Source organism: Marmota flaviventris, chromosome 2, assembly GCF_047511675.1.
Source record: "Marmota flaviventris isolate mMarFla1 chromosome 2, mMarFla1.hap1, whole genome shotgun sequence".
Lineage (NCBI taxonomy): Eukaryota > Metazoa > Chordata > Mammalia > Rodentia > Sciuridae > Marmota > Marmota flaviventris.
Genome location: NC_092499.1, coordinates 76,639,050 through 76,655,044, shown reverse-complemented (window position 1 = coordinate 76,655,044; position 15,995 = coordinate 76,639,050). Strand labels below are relative to the sequence as shown.

The window sequence follows — 15,995 nt, the reverse complement described above, 5'->3', positions numbered from 1 at the left end:
AATGATGCTGGAAATTCCAATTCATCTTCATCAGTTATGAGGTTGGTACTTTGGCCTCCATGTGACTCATATTTGTTGTTGTTTTTCCACACCAATGTGCTTTCACTTTATTCTCCTGTTTATACATCCTCCTGCTTCAAGATTTGAAAGCAGAACATGATGTGAGCCCAGCAGTCCAGCTCAGAGTTGTACACCATATTTTCTCAGTTTCACTTTCTCCCCCAGCTCCACCACCAGTCAGGACCCTTGCCTATGTGTTGGGGTAAAAGAGCAGAGAGAGGACTGAGATAATGGTCCCCATAGCTGGTACCCAACTGTAAAAGCAGTCCTGGATAAAAAAAAATAAACTTCCAATGAGGGATAAGAGCCTCTTTCCAAGGCACATGGGGCCATCTCAACATGGCCACTGATTAGTTCAGATTTGAGTAGTGTGCAGACCAGGAGCCGAGGGTTGTAGTGCCTCCAACTGACTGAGGAGTAGAGGAATGGTATGTGAGGGCGTTGCTGGAAGTTCACAGTCATCATGGAGGCCAGCAGCTGCCACAGTGTTGAAAAATGCCTGGGGCTTTGCAGGATGTTGAGTAGGTTCTGCACAGCAAAGGCCATACTGTGAGCTTTCTGAAACACCATGTCATCAGGGCCTTCTCCAAACATCACAGGATAAAGCACATAGCACGGGGACCAGACATCAGTCCACTCATGGATGACACAGTGACTCTGCACAGAGAAGGGCTCTGGGGCCAGGTAGGAGATGGTGTACGGATCAGTTGTTCAGTCTTACAGAGTCAGAGCTGGCAGGAGCCCTCCATGTGACTACATGCTTGATTCATGGAACCCAAGTCCATTAATACTGGCTGCCACTCATCTCCAAGCAAGATATTGGTGGGCTTCAGGTCCCCGTGGTCATAACCTTTGGCATGAATGGCCTCGAGGCCTCTGCAGATACCAGCAGCAGCTGAAGGATTTGATCCCAGTCAGGAATTTGCCTTTGTCTTTGGCCTTTCTATCTCATTCCACAGCTACCTTTCTTAAAGAAAGGTAGTAGCAGCCAGGCCTCATGCTTAGCACTCGGCTCTCTCAGACAGTAAGCCACGGGGAGAAGGATGTTGGGAAGCTGGAAGAGGCGATGCATGTCTGCTTCTTGCTGAGCCTCCTCTCAGTCCAGCTACTTGTGACACAGGATTCACTTTAGGGCATACTATTATGTAATTCCTCCTTTAGGTCCACATAGCTGAACTCACCCTCCCCTCAGGTTTCTGAAAGAAGAGATAATGCTCATTGTCAACGTGACAGTTCCATGAGAGGAGACACACAGGGCGTGTCCCACAATGTCTCAGTCATCCTTCTCAAGGACAGACTTTGGCTGCCAAAGGGCTCCTCCAGAGTGAGTGGGCTCTTCTAGTGATGCCCTGGGAGCCCAGTGGATCATGCCGGGAAGAAATCGGGTCGTTGGCCCAGTATAATCCAGATGGCCCTGGTTCAAGCTAGAGCAAAGCACCAGGGTCATATTTCTTTTAATTTTCAAAAATTTCAGAATCTGGACTGGGAGGAGGAATGGTACTAGTGTGGTTGCTTTCAAGCCTCCAGAATGTTATGGAGTCTTCGGACTCCCAGACCTTCTCCTGCACTTTGATGCTTCCTATAGCTTTTTAAAATTTTTTAAAAATTTGTTCTAATTAGTTATACATGACAGTAGAATGTATTTTGACACGTCATACATAAATGGAGTATAACTTCTCATTCTAGTTGTACATGATGCAGAGTTATATTGGACCTGTAATCATATATGCACATAGGGTAACAAAGTCCAATTATTTTACTATCCTTCCCACCCTCTTATCCCTCCCCTCCCTTCACCTTCCTCTATCTAATCCAAAGTATCTCTATTATTCCTTAGCCCCCAAGCCCTTATTGTGAATTAGCAACCATATATCAAAGAAAAAATTTGACCTTTTTGTTCTTTGGGATTGGCTTATTTGGGGTAGAATGGTTCCCAGCTCCATTTACTGGCAAATGCCATAATTTCTTTCTTCTTTAAGGTTGAGTAATATTCCATTGTGTATATTACTACATTTTTTTATCCACTCATCTGTTGAAGGGTACCTCAGTTGGTTCCATAGCTTAGCTATTATAAATTGAGCTGCTATAAACATTGATGTGGCTGGGTCACTGTAATATGCTACTTTAAAATCCTTTGGGTATAAACCAAGGAATAGGATAACTGGGTCAAATGGTGGTTCCATTCCAAGTTTTCTAAGGAATCTCCATACTGCTTTCCATAGTGGTTGCACCAATTTGCAGTCCCATCAGTAATGTATGAGTGTACCTTTTCCCCTACATCCTTGCCAACATTTATTGTTGCTAGTATTCTTGATAATTGCCATTCTGACTGGAATGAAAGAAATCAAAGTGTAGTTTTGATTTGCATTTCTCTCATTACTATAAATGTTGAACTTTTTTATATATTTGTTGATCAATTGTATTTCTTCTTCTGTGAAGTGTCTGTTCACTTATTGATTGGGCTACTTTTGTGTGTGTGTGTTAAGTTTTTTGAATTCTATGTGAGGTGCATGTGGTAAAGATTTTCTCCCATTCTGTAGGCGCTCTCTTCATGTTATTGATTGTTTCCTTTGCTATGAAGAAGCTTTTTAGATTGATACTATCCCATTTTGTGATTCTTGAGTTTACTTATTGTGCTTTAGGAGTCTAGAATAGCAATACAACATATTAAAATCTCTGGGACACTATGAAGACAGTGCTAAGAGGAAAATTCATTGCATTGAGTTCTTTCACTAAAAGAATAGAAAGTCAACAAATAAATTGCCTAACATTACATCTGAAAGCCCTAGAAAAAGAACAAATCAACACCAAAAGCAGTAGAAGATAGAAAATAATTAAAATTAGAGCTTAAAGCAATGAAATTGAAACAAAAGAAATAATTTTTAAAAATTGACAAAAGGTGGTTCTTTAAAAAAGTGAATAAAATTGATAAACAGCCACGGTAATGAAGAGAGACAGAAAACTCAAATTACTAAAATTCTTGATGAAAAATGAAATATCATCACAGACACTACTGAAATATAGACAATAATCAGAAACTATTTCGACAATTTATGCTCCAATAAAATAGAAAATCTTGAAGACACAGCCAAGTTTTTAGAGATGTATGACCTACCCAAACTGAATCAGAAGGACATACAAGATCTAAACAGATCAATTGCAAACAATAAAATAGAAGACGCCATCAAAAACCTACCAATTAAGAAAAGCCCAGGACCAGATGGATTCTCAGCTGAGATCTACAAGACCTTAAGAGAAGAATTAACAACAATACTCCTCAAATTATTCCATGAAATAGAAAAAGAGGAAATCCTTCCAAACTCATTATATGAAGCTAGTATCACTCTGATACAAAAAACAAAGACACCTCAAGAAAAGAAAACTTCAGACCAATATCCCTGATGAACATAGATGCAAAAATTCTCAACAAAATTCTGGCAAATCACATACAAAAACATGTTAAAAAGATTGTGCACCGATCAAGTGGCGATTGTCCCAAGGATGCAAGGTTGGTTCAACATATGGAAATCAATAAATGCAATTCATCACATCAATAGACTTAAAGACAAGAATTATATGATGATAGATGCAGAAAAAGTGTTTGACAAAATACAGCACCCCTTCATGCTCAAAACACTAGAAAAACTAGGGAATATATCTAAACATTGTAAAAGCTATCTATGCAAAGCCCAAGGCCAATATCATTCTAAATGGAGAAAAGTTGAAAGGATTCCCCTCTCAGAACTTGAACAAGACAAGGATGCCCTCTATTACCACTTCTATTCAACATTGTCCTTGAAACTCTAGCCAGAGCAATTGGACAGAAGAAGAAGCTAAAGGGATACGTGAGAAACTCATGTGACTCCATTTTTGAGAAACCAGCTTCTACCTCAAAGCCTGGCCTAAAGAAGGGGGCATGACCTTGTCCTGGGAAAAATCCACAGAGCACTCCTAAGCACTTATCCATCTTGCTGAATTGTTGTCTATAAATAACAGGAGAGATCTGTGGCACCAGGTGTCCCTGACTCAGTTACTCTAGGTGAGGACCCATAGCAACCCCCTAGCAACCTTCAATCAGCATGAGACAGGGAAAATACCTGGGATGCTAGATGACCCCCCAGTAGTTTATGGTGGTTGATAACATGTTGGGAAACCATGTAGTTCAGCATGTACACCCCTCGTGGCTTAAACCAATCAGTTTAAATGAGTCCCCCTCTTGTACTAACAAATCACCCCTACCCAACTTGTTCCCGCCAGTGAATGTGCTAATCAATGTTAAGAGTTGTTGTTTGACTTTCCTCGGTATGAAATGATTTGCTGTGTGATGTTGTGACGCGTAGAGTATCTCCCCCCACCCCCACGCAAAACCTATAAAATCTCACTGGACAAAGGACCAGGACTCACTCCATGGGACCGCTGTGTCGGAAACGGTTGTGAGTCCAGGCTCCAGCTTGCAATAAAGGCTCTTGTGTGATTGCCTCGGATTTGGCTCCTGGAGGTCTGTTGAGTTCCCACGAATCTGGCATTACATCCGGATAGGACAAGAAGAACCCAAACTATCCCGATTTGCTGATGACATGATTCTATATTTAGAAGATCCTATAGCTTTTCAGAAGGAAAGTAGCAGGGGTCATCATATCATTTCAGCATAAGTAGGACTTGTCTTTGTTCTTCTTTGTATTCCCCTTAGTGTCACACAAAGCTAGACACACAATTGGTACTCAATCTCCTTATCAAATGAAACAGGCCTAGCTCTGGAAAATTTCCTTCAAATGAAAGCTTTGAAGGTGACAAACAGTGAAGTGAAAGATAATGTGTTTTGTGGACCCCGACTCCATGATCATGCTAGTGGCATTCGCTCACATATCTTGTTTCACCACTCTTCAGCTTTAGGTTTTATTCTCGCCCTTTTTACTTATGAGGAATTTCAGGTTCAAAGACATCAGGAAACTGGCCCAAGGTAGACAACATTGGGCACAGAATGTCAGGGAAATGGAATCTGACCATTTTGTGTCAGGCTTTTTCCACTTCACATAAAATACATCCACAATGTTGTGGAACAATTGCTACTGTCTAGTTCTAGAACAAACTTTCACTCCAAATTAAAACCGCATATATGTTAAATAGTCACTTTCCATTTTCTCTTCCCCCAACCCCTGACAACCACTAATCTTCTTTTGTCTCTGTGGATTGGCTTATTTGAAATATTTTATATAAAGTGGTGACATGCAACATGTCACCTTTAGTGTCTGGCTTTTTTTATGAGGCCAAAAGTTTTCAAGGTTTGTCTTTGTAATTTGATTCAGCACTTCATTCTTTTTGTGGCTGAATAATATTCCATTTAATAGACACATCTGCATTTTTTTTAAATCAATTTATTGGTCACTGAACATCTGGGTTGCTTCTAATTTTTGGTCTTTAAAAATAATGCTGCTAGCCAGGCACAGTAGCGCATGCCTGTAATCCCAGTGGCTCTGGAGGTTGCGGACAGAAGATTTCAAGTTCAAAGCCAGCTTCAACAATTTATTGAGGCCCTAAGTAACTCAGTGAGACACTGTCTCTAAATAAAATGCAAAAAAGGGCTGGGGATGTGGTGCAGTGGTCAAGTGCCCCTGAGTTCAATCCCCTTGTATCAAAAAATAAATAAATAAATGTTAATGCTGCTATAGGCAGCATAATTCACAATAGCAAACTATGGAAAATGTAGTATATATACAAAATGGAGTTTTATTCAGCCAAAAAGAAAAATGAAATTATGTCATTTGCAGGAAAATGATGAAACTTGGGACCATATGTTAAGTGAAATAAGCCAAACTTAGAAGGTCAGGGGTCATATCTTTTCTCTGTGGAAGCAAGAGAGGAGAAAAGTAAAGAAAGGTGGGGGGATTTCATATAAACAGAAGGGAGATCAGTAGCATAAAGGAAAGGGATGGGGGCAGGGAGGAGGGGAGGGAAAGAGGAAATATGGGGCACTGATATTGGCCAAATTATACTGTTGTACTGTGTGCAGGCACAAAAATTTAACAACAGAATCATCATTATGTACAACTATAATGAATCAATAAAATGTGAAAAAGACACTGGTGTGAATACTGGTATACAATTGTTTTGTTCTGAGACCCTGCTTTTAATCCTTTTGGGCATATGCTCAGAAGCAGAATTGTCAGATTATGTAGCAATTTAGGTTTGATTTTTTGAGTAACCTTCATCCTGTTTTCCATGGTGGCTTCATCATTTTACATTCCCAAAAGAGATGCATTACTGATTCCAATTTCTCCACAACCTCGTCAACATTTTTTTTTTCTTTTAAATGTAGTTTTTCCATTAGGTTCGATGTGACATCTCATTATAATTTTCATTTGCATTTTCCTTGTGACTAATGAGATTGAGAATTTCCATGTGGTCATTGGCCAAGTGTGTATCATCTCTGAATAAATTTCCAGTTAAGTTCTTTGCTCATTTTTAAATTGGGTTTTGTCTTTTGTGGTTGAGTTGTAACAGTTCTTCACATTCTAGACCCTAGACTTTTATCAGATATATTATTGGCAAATATTTTCTCCCATTCTGGGGATTGTCTTTTCATTCTTTGGCGGTATACTTTCATGCACACGACTTTTTAATTTTGATGGGGAGAACAATTATGTTTTTTTCTTTTGTTGTTTGTGCTTTGGTATCTAAGAAATCATTGCCAAATGCAAAGTTATAAAGATTTACCTCTCATGTTTTCTTCTAAGAGTTTTATAGCTTTGGCTATAATACTGTTATTAGATCTTTGATTCATTTTGAGTTAAATTTTATTGTTGTTGCTATGCTTTGAATGTTTTATCATCCTCCCCTAGCTCCTGTCGAAAGTAAATTTCTAATGCGATAATATTGAGAGGCAAGGCCTTCAGGAGGTAATTAGGTCAGGGCTTCTCCTTTTGAGTGGAATTAAGGCCTTTATTAAATAGGCTGCACATAGTGTTTGACCTTTCTGCCTTCTACCATGTGAGGACACAGCATTTGTTCTCTCTGGAGGATACAGAATCAAGGCATTGTCATGGAAGCAGAGAGAGCAGGCCCACATTAGACACTGAGCCTGCCTGTGCCTTGGTCCTAAACTTTCAGCCTCCAGAACCATGAGAAGTTTCTGTTCTTTATAAACTACTCAGTCTCAGTTCTTTTGGTATAGTAGTAACAATAAAGTAAAACAGTGGTGCCAAGTAAGGGTCTAATTCTGTTTTTTTTTGTTGTTGTTGTTTGTTTGTTTTTGCATGTGGAGGTCTAGTTGTTCCAGCACTATTTGTTGATGAGACTATTCTTTTTCCCTCTCTGAATTATCTTGATATCATTATTGAAAATCAATTGACCATAGATGCATAAATTTTCTTTTGGGTTCTCAACTCTATCCCATTGGTCTACATGTCTCTTCAGCACCAAACTGTGTTGATTACTGTAGCTTTGTAATAGGTTTAAAAATGAGGACATGAAAATCCTCTAATTTTGATCTTTTAAAAGACTGCTTTCAATATTGGCCAAATTATATTGTTATATCATGTGTATGTACAGATATGTAGCAATAAATCCCATTATTCTGTTTAATTATAATGCACCAATAAAAATATGGAAAAAAGAAATATGAGGTAAACACCAACAGAGTTGATGATTATACCTCTGGGAACAAAAATTATCATTGGGACATAGGGTAGAACACATTAAAAATTCTCATTACAAGCCTTAAAAAATCTATTTGATTTTTTTCTTTTTATATTTTTTAGCTGTTGAGGACCTTTATTTATTTATTTACTTATATACAATGCTAAGACTCAAACCCAGGACCTCATACACTCTAGGCAAGCATTCTACCACTGAGCCACAACTCCAGTACCCCGTTTGACTTTTAAATCTATGTACAACCAGTTGTTTAATAAAATTGAAATAAATATTTTTAAAAGAAAAAAAAAAGATCATTTGACTTATCATCCCCTGATTTCCATATGAATTTTAGGATTGACTTTTCCATTTCTGCAAAAAAAAAAAAGTCAGAGGGCTTCTGATAGAGATTGTATTGAAACTGCCATCTTAATAATATTAAGTCTTCCAGTTGATGAATACAGGCCATCTTTCCATTTATTTAGATCTTTGATTTCTGTCAGCAGTGTTCGGTAGTTTTCAGCATACAAGTCTTTTATCTGAAAGTTCTTGTTATCTGTGAATAGAGGTAGCTTCACTTCTCCCTTTCCAATTTGGATCGCTGTCTTCGTAGCTTCTGAGGTGTAGAGCAAGGTAAGAGAAGTACCCAAAGCTCTCCCACCAGGTTTCTGTGGCCTATTCTTATTGGAGCATTTATTTCCAACTGTCTTCCAGTGTCCTGAACCAGTTGATTCTGAAGGGTTTTAACAGCTCTTCCGTGTTTCTGTAGAGTTTCACCTGGTATTGTCAGAATTTTTAACTTCAACCATTCTAGTAGGTACACAGTAGGATTTATGTTCTAAATTTCCTTAGTGAGTTAATAACATTAAACATTTTTTATTCTTCTTATTTGTACTTAATTTGGTCTTTATTTGTAATTTTTTTGATTAGTGATATTAGACATATTTCTGTAGCTGATTGGCCACTTTTAAAGTTCCTGTTCAAGTACTTTGCCTGTTAAAAAATTAGGATGTCTCTTTTTTTAGAAATACGGGAGTTATTCACATATTCTGTATATAAGTACTTTGTCGGGTATCTGTATTGCAAATATCTTCTCCCAGGCTCTAGCTTGCACTCTACTATCTTAATGGTGATTTTTTAAAAATATTTTTTAGTTATATATGGACACAATACCTTTATTTTATTTATTTTTACGTGGAGCTGAGGATTGAACCCAGTGCCTCACACGTGCCAGGCAAGCACTCTACCACTGAGCTACAACCCCAGCCCTTAATGGTGTTTCTTAATGAAAACAAATTTTTAATTTAATGAAGTATCATTTTAAATATTTTATGTTATGCTTACATCCTTAGTCTCCCATTTGATAAATTTTTATCTACTTTAAGATTTTGAAAATATTCTTTTATGTTTTCTTCTTTAGGTCTATAATCTATTTCAAATTATTATTATTATTATTATTATTATTTTTTTTTTTTTTTTTACCAGAGGTTGAACTTAGGGACACTTGACCACTGAGCCACATCCCCAGCCCTGTTTTGTATTTTATTCAGAGACAGGGTCTCACTGAGTGGCTAAGCACCTTGCTTTTTCTGAGGTTGACTTTGAACTTGCAATCCTCCTTCTTAGCCTCATGATTAAAGCTTCAAATTAAATTCTTGTGCATGTGTAATGTGAGACAATCATCATATTCTCTTTGTTCAATTGATCCACCATGATTTACTGAAGGACAGGACGCATGAAATTTTAACTCTGGATAGTATGTGAGGAATGGAAGGCAGAGGTATTCCAACATGAGGAAAATGGGAACCAATACCAATGAAATAATTATTTAGGAATGAGCAAGTAGGTCTGTCTGAGGTAGATGCCAAAATTTTAACAACCATAAATATTATTTATTAAAAATGTCAGTTCCTGGATCTGCTTCCTTCTGTCATCCCTTGATTCCTCTCTCCTCAAATAATGAAGATCAAGAGATGGGGTGTGGATCATGAGTAATTTATGAATTATCTTTGAGAAATGCTGGTAAAATCAGGTACACTATCTCTGTCTTTCTGAGATCAAAACCACAAGTTTTACTTTTAAAACTTTGTGAATTTTCTGAGTGTCTGTTTACATTTTTATTTTATTTTTGAAGTGCTGGGGATCAAACTCAGGATCTCATGTAGTCTAGGCTCTAATACTGAGCTAACTCCCCAGCCCCCTGAATGTCACTTTAAATCTGCGGTACTATATAAAAGACAAGCCCATAAATCTATTTGAAATAAGCTCTTATTCAACTTGGACTCCCTGTGCTGCTGCTGTGGGACAATGACCTTAGAGTCTGCAATGGTCTATGAGGCACCATCACAAGTTTCCCTGTCTTCTTAATAAAAGATCTTACAACTTTTTTGCTCTGAAGCCATTTGAGATTTGTTTGCAACTGACAATAGACTCCTGCTGGGACAAGATCAACTAAAAGATTCCTTAAAGGAAGCTGGAAAAGAGTTTAGGATCATTCAAACTTGAAGCTTCTTGTAATGCTCCAACTGTGAACACTTCCTTTTAATCAAAACATATATTTTTTTCTTTCAGAGATATCTGTTATTTCTCTTTTCTCAGTACTGGATGACTTTGACATGAGTATTCATACAACTTCTCTGTGGAGCATTAATGCTTGGTCTGGAATTTTTACTTAACATGTGTCAGCTATTGTCAAGCTAGATGCTTATAGAAGTTTGTTGCTGTTGACCTCTACATTCTTGTAATCTTGCTTTTTTTTTTTTTTTTTTTTTGCAAACTCCTTAACTAATAGAAACTGACATTACTGTTAACAACCCTAAAACCCTCAAAAGAAGAAAATAAATTTATAAAATAATAAAAAGTCAAAGAAGATTGTTATGGTTTGGATGTGAAATATCCCCCCAAAGCTCACATGTGAGACAATGCAAGAAAATTCCAAGGAAAAATGATTGGGTTTTCAGAATCTTAACCTAATCAGTGAATTAATCCCCTGATTATTATTATTATTAATAATAATAGGGATTAACTGAATAACTAAAGTGGTAGGTTGTGACTGGAAGTAGTGGGAATTGGGGGCTTTGGGGTATATATCTGTATCTGGCAAGTGGAGACCTCTCTTTGCTTTCTGATCATCATGTGAGCTGCTTCTCTCTGCCACACTCTTCCACCATGATGGAGCTGACTGTATATGGATTGAGACCTCTGAAACCATGAACCCTCAAATAAACTTTTTCTCCTGTACAGTTGTTCTGGTAGGGTCTTTTAGTCAACAGCAGTGAAAAATCTAACTAAAACAAAGGAAATACCACCAACAACAAATCTTCCATTAGAATTTTTCTCTTTCTTCCCCCCTCCCTTCCCTTTCCCACTCCTTCTCTCTTCTCTCCTCCCCTTCCTTCCCTCTGTCTTCTTTTATGGTACCAGGTTGCTCTACCACTGAGTTACATCCCCAGTCCCTTTTATTTATTTATTTTTCCATTTTGAGTTGCCCAAGCTGACCTCAAACTTGTGATCCTCCTGCCTCAACCTCTCAAGTCACTGGGATTCCAGGTGTGTGCCACTGTGCCTACTAAGGAAGGGGATTTCTAGTGAGCCCCTGTCTCAAAATACAAAATAAATAAAAAGGGGTAGGGATATAGTTTAGTGGCAGAGGGCTCCAAGGTTCAATCCCCAGTAGCAGGCTCAGGCACATGCACACACACACACACACACACACGCGCGCGCACACACACACACCAAAAAAAAAAAAAAAAAAAAAAAAAAAAAAAGAAAGAAAGAAAAATAAATTTCCTTTCTTTCCTGGGAGATGAATTCTAACAAACTAGTGTGAATTTCCAAGCATACTGAATATTTCTTGGTTACTATTTGTAATCACAGTTAATTGTTTCTGCAAATTCTGCTTTTCTTTATTGTTGTCCTAGACAAATTAGAGCACTGATTCATAAGAACATAATAGAAGACCAGTGATCTATTACTGTCATTATTTGGTTGAGAGCAACACCAGTGGTTTTGTGGGAGGGTATTGTTTTATCACAGTTGTTTCTCCTCTGAAATGAAATAAATCTTAATCTTGGTTTTTGAGTTCTATTCTGTGGTTGGTGCTGTAAGCCAGCTCCATATGGAAGCAGATCTTTTGACAATCACAGATGTCATTACCAAGACACAATAGAAAATGGGACTGATGTGCAATACTCAAGAGACCCAGGCCCCTCATCAACAAGCTTTCATTGAGGAGTGATATTTCATAAGATGCTATAGGACACTGAGGTTTTGAAAGTCAGAGTTCAGCATCATTACCCAAGTGAAAATAAATTACATATTGGCTAAGTGTACAAGTATAACTTGGGGGTCATTTGAGGAAATGAATATTTGGTGAACATGACAAATCATAAACTAAAACAAAATAATGATGTTTAAATAATAGTAGGGCAATTGCAAATGAACATGCTACATTTGGGTTTAGATTAAATGATTTCTATGATCCCTTCCAGAACTAACATAAAATTTCCATAGTTCTTCAGAAATTACATTAATAAAAGAATTCACATGTAAAATAAAGCTGAAGTGAGTACATCATTCCTAGAAAATATTGGAAAATATGAATAAAGAGCTAAATTGTGTGGCATGCATCACTTTCCCTTCAAGTGGCCAAGGAAATATTACTCTGTTCTGAAAGGCATACAGCCCCCAAAGATGATATCTATAATTAGAGGTGAATCAGTGAAGGGCAAACCTGTGCAATCTTTGAATATTTCTCCTTAGAATGCAAAAAAAAAAAAAGTTTGAGTGTCATTGAGTATATATTTTGGAGGTAGGATAAATTCTGCCTAACATAAATAAGATCCCTTCTAAAGCAAATGTATTGTGTATCTTCAATCTCAGGGAAACTAGTTGAATAACTAACTGTCCCAGTTTGCCTAGAACTAAGGGATTTCCTAGGATGTGATTTTAGTGATAAAACTAGGAAAATATCAGGCAAATTGGCATGAATTTGTTACGCTAGTTATGAGAGAACCAAGCAAAGGTCAGATATCTCCTGTCAGAAGAGCATATTCCTTCTCTGTTGTTCAGTGGCTTGAGAAAAACAAAATGGCCAGATGGAAGCTTTGACTTTCTGTTCAATAGGACCATGTTTGGTGGAAGCCATCCTCCTTGAGAACTAAGACCTCTAAGCCTGTAGAGATTAGAAACAAAATTTTCATAAGCAGATCATTCTGTCAATAATAACAGCCACTCCAACTTTTTCTTCTTTTACCTATTTATTCTGTCTGTGACTGCACCTACATTTCATGGTAGCTGGTTTGGAGCATATCTTGCATCTTGTAGAACAGCACTCCAATGTTGGAAGACATTGTCTCGGTCTTTCATTTGTCACCCAAACTAGGTCTTTAATAGCCATTCTAAACATTTTATTTTTTATTATTTTTAATTATTATTATTATCATTTGGCAGTACTGGGGATTGAACCCAGGGTGCTTTACCACTGTTAATTCTCAACCCCTTTTTATTTTTGAGACAGGATTTTACTAAGTTGTCAAGCCTGGCTTTGAACCTGCAAACCTTCTGCTTCAGCCTCCTAAGTCACTGGGATAACCAGTGTGTATCATCATACCCCAGCTACATGTCAACCATTTTGTAATGTCAGGTACTTCTGGTGAATCTTTGGGCTTTAGCCTGTTGCTACATTCTTTTTGCTGGAAAATGAGTTCCCTTGTCAGAAGCTGTGTTAAGCTTTTCAAGAAATAATCAATAGTTGTGACATATGACTGAGAGGTTCTACCAGATACACTCAGATATGCTGCATTGGCATTAGCAGCCGGAATGTCATTAGGAAGTGTTTCAGAATCCATCTGTGGATGCAGGAGCTGACTGCCATAATATAAGGATTTGATAGATACTGAGAATACAAGGCCATTTTGTATTTCTCAAGTCACTGGATAAAGAAGTACCTCTTTTCCAACCACCCAACCAACCAGGGGATAATATAGATGGAGTGGTCTGGAGTTTGAAAGTACTTTTAAAATTATTTCCATCTAAGTGGAAAGAGCCCTGACTGCACTAATGGCTGACAGAGAGGGAAAGGTTGACAATTTAGACAGAAAGGGCATTGCTGATGGAGTGAGGTCCCTGAGGAGGCCCAGAGGGCTGACATCCAGAACTCTGTGTCATGAGACTTGGCATCCACAGGAATTATTCTAGAGCCTTCACAAAATAATGATTTGTAATGGAGCTTGGAATCTGTTTACTTTTTCTCATACATATAAAATTTCCCAAACAAGTACCAAATGGTAGCTTTGAAAAATTGTTGATCTAGATCAAAAGAAATTGGTAATTTGGAGACATATGATCAGAAGTAAATGGAGCAAAGCCTATGAGGGTCAATTACAGGGATGCTGTATTACAGGGGGGAAAAATACCGGGCAGGGACTGGCTAAGATCTAAGAGTTACCACAGAGAAGCTGGATACGAGTCAGCAAATAGAAGTGTGGTTTAAAAAGTCAGCACCATTCTGGAGAACTGAAAATTTTAAATGAACATTTTACATTTCAACACCTAACATGATGTTGTATGCATTGAGAATGTTTGCTGATTTGATTTAATTTGATTCATTGCTACAGATTTGTCTTACAAGGCCATAATCTTACAAGCTTCTTTTGGCAGCAGTGTGGTGGTTTATGCAGAAATATTGACATTCTCTTGCTTGATTCCTCAGGCCATGGCTCAGTCCTTCAGGGTGAAGGTTATTTGTGCAGTGGTGATGGGAGAGAGGTATTTCCCCTTATGAGATGCGATCCACTTGTAATTGAATAAAATTTTGTATTCAGGCCTTATTGAAGAGCTAACACTAATCAACTGAGACTAATCTCATCTACCAAACAAAAACTTGTCATGTGAGGAGTAAACAACCACTAAGTAATCTTCCACAACCATGGAGTTATTTAGCAATCTTGCTAGTAAAAGTGTAGCAGCTACTATTAAAGAGAGCCAGGAAAAATGTTTAATAGATGAATTCAAGATGAGCAGAGAACTGGAAAAATAAGATCTGTAAGTTACTGAATTTGAGAATGGAGAAGACCCCAAGGCAGATGTTAATAAGCTCTTCAAGTATTTACAAAGAAATGCAACCGCTCTAAAAGATAAAAGATTGAAAAGGACACTGACTTTTGTCCTTAAACTTTTTTTTTTGTTTTCTCCAATAGCCATTTCTTTCTTTTTAATTTTTTTCTCAATATTTTATTGTGAAAAATATCAAACATTCAGAAATATTGAAAAACAGTACAATGTGTACCTGTACATCTTCACTTTAGACTCAACAGGTTTTGACATTTTTCCATATTATCTTTTATCTATCTATCTATCTTTTATCTATCCATCTATCTATTGATTGATGGGTTGATCATCTCTTTATCTGCTTACCTATCTTTGCTGAATCATTAAAAAGTAAGTTATAGGGGGCCTGGGGTTGTGGCTCAGTGGTAGAGTGCTCGCCTAGCATGCACAAGGCACTGGGTTCGATCCTCAGCACCACATAAATGTAAAATAAAGATGTTGTATCCACCTAAAACTTAAGAATAAATATTAAAAAAAGTAAGTTATAGACTTCATGTTTTTTATTCCTAAATACTTCAATGATGGGGTGTTTCTAAAAAATAAAGGTATTCTACACATTGTTGGGATGGTCAACAGCATAGAAACTCCTTTTGACTTAAATGATATTTCTTGCAGTTATTTAGAGAAGTGGAAGAAATGAAAGCTGTTCCATTTTTCTTTTACTGCATGACAAACCATTAAAAAACAATAACCCACAAAAGGTATTTCATTTTTATGGGGTCAGAATTCTGTGAGGTCAGATTCAGGCTTGTTTGGTGATTATTCTGCCTCATGTGTTAGTGATTGGGTATACCAAGTGTGGTATTTAGTTTGTAATGTAGTTCAAGAAAGCTTCATTTGTGTGTGTGTGTGCGCGCGTGTGTGTGTGATGGCAATCACAGAGTCCTACCAGATTTAAAGAAGAGGGGATGTCAATTCCCAGTTCTTTATCCTCAAAGTGGCAAATAATTTGTAGCCATCTTTAATCTGTCATGAAAGCACAGGATATCACATACTTGAAAAGACTATGTGCCAAAGGAGCACAATGTAGACCACTATTTATGTGCCAGATACTTTGTTAGAATAGCTGGTTACTTTTTGTCTACAGCTGGGTAAGTTTCCAAGAATCTCTTCACTTCCATTATTTGGCTGAAGGTGGACCTGGAATCTTCACTTTTAGTTCTGTGACTTGCTTCCAATAAAAATTCATCTCT

General features: G+C 37.5%; 1 pseudogene; it reads right to left on the bottom strand.

The window, feature by feature from the left end:
- Positions 1 to 415: 415 nt before the first annotated feature.
- Positions 416 to 13,541, bottom strand: LOC114087888 (serine/threonine-protein kinase 16 pseudogene; annotated as a pseudogene).
- Between the last annotated feature and the right edge of the window lie 2,454 nt (positions 13,542 to 15,995).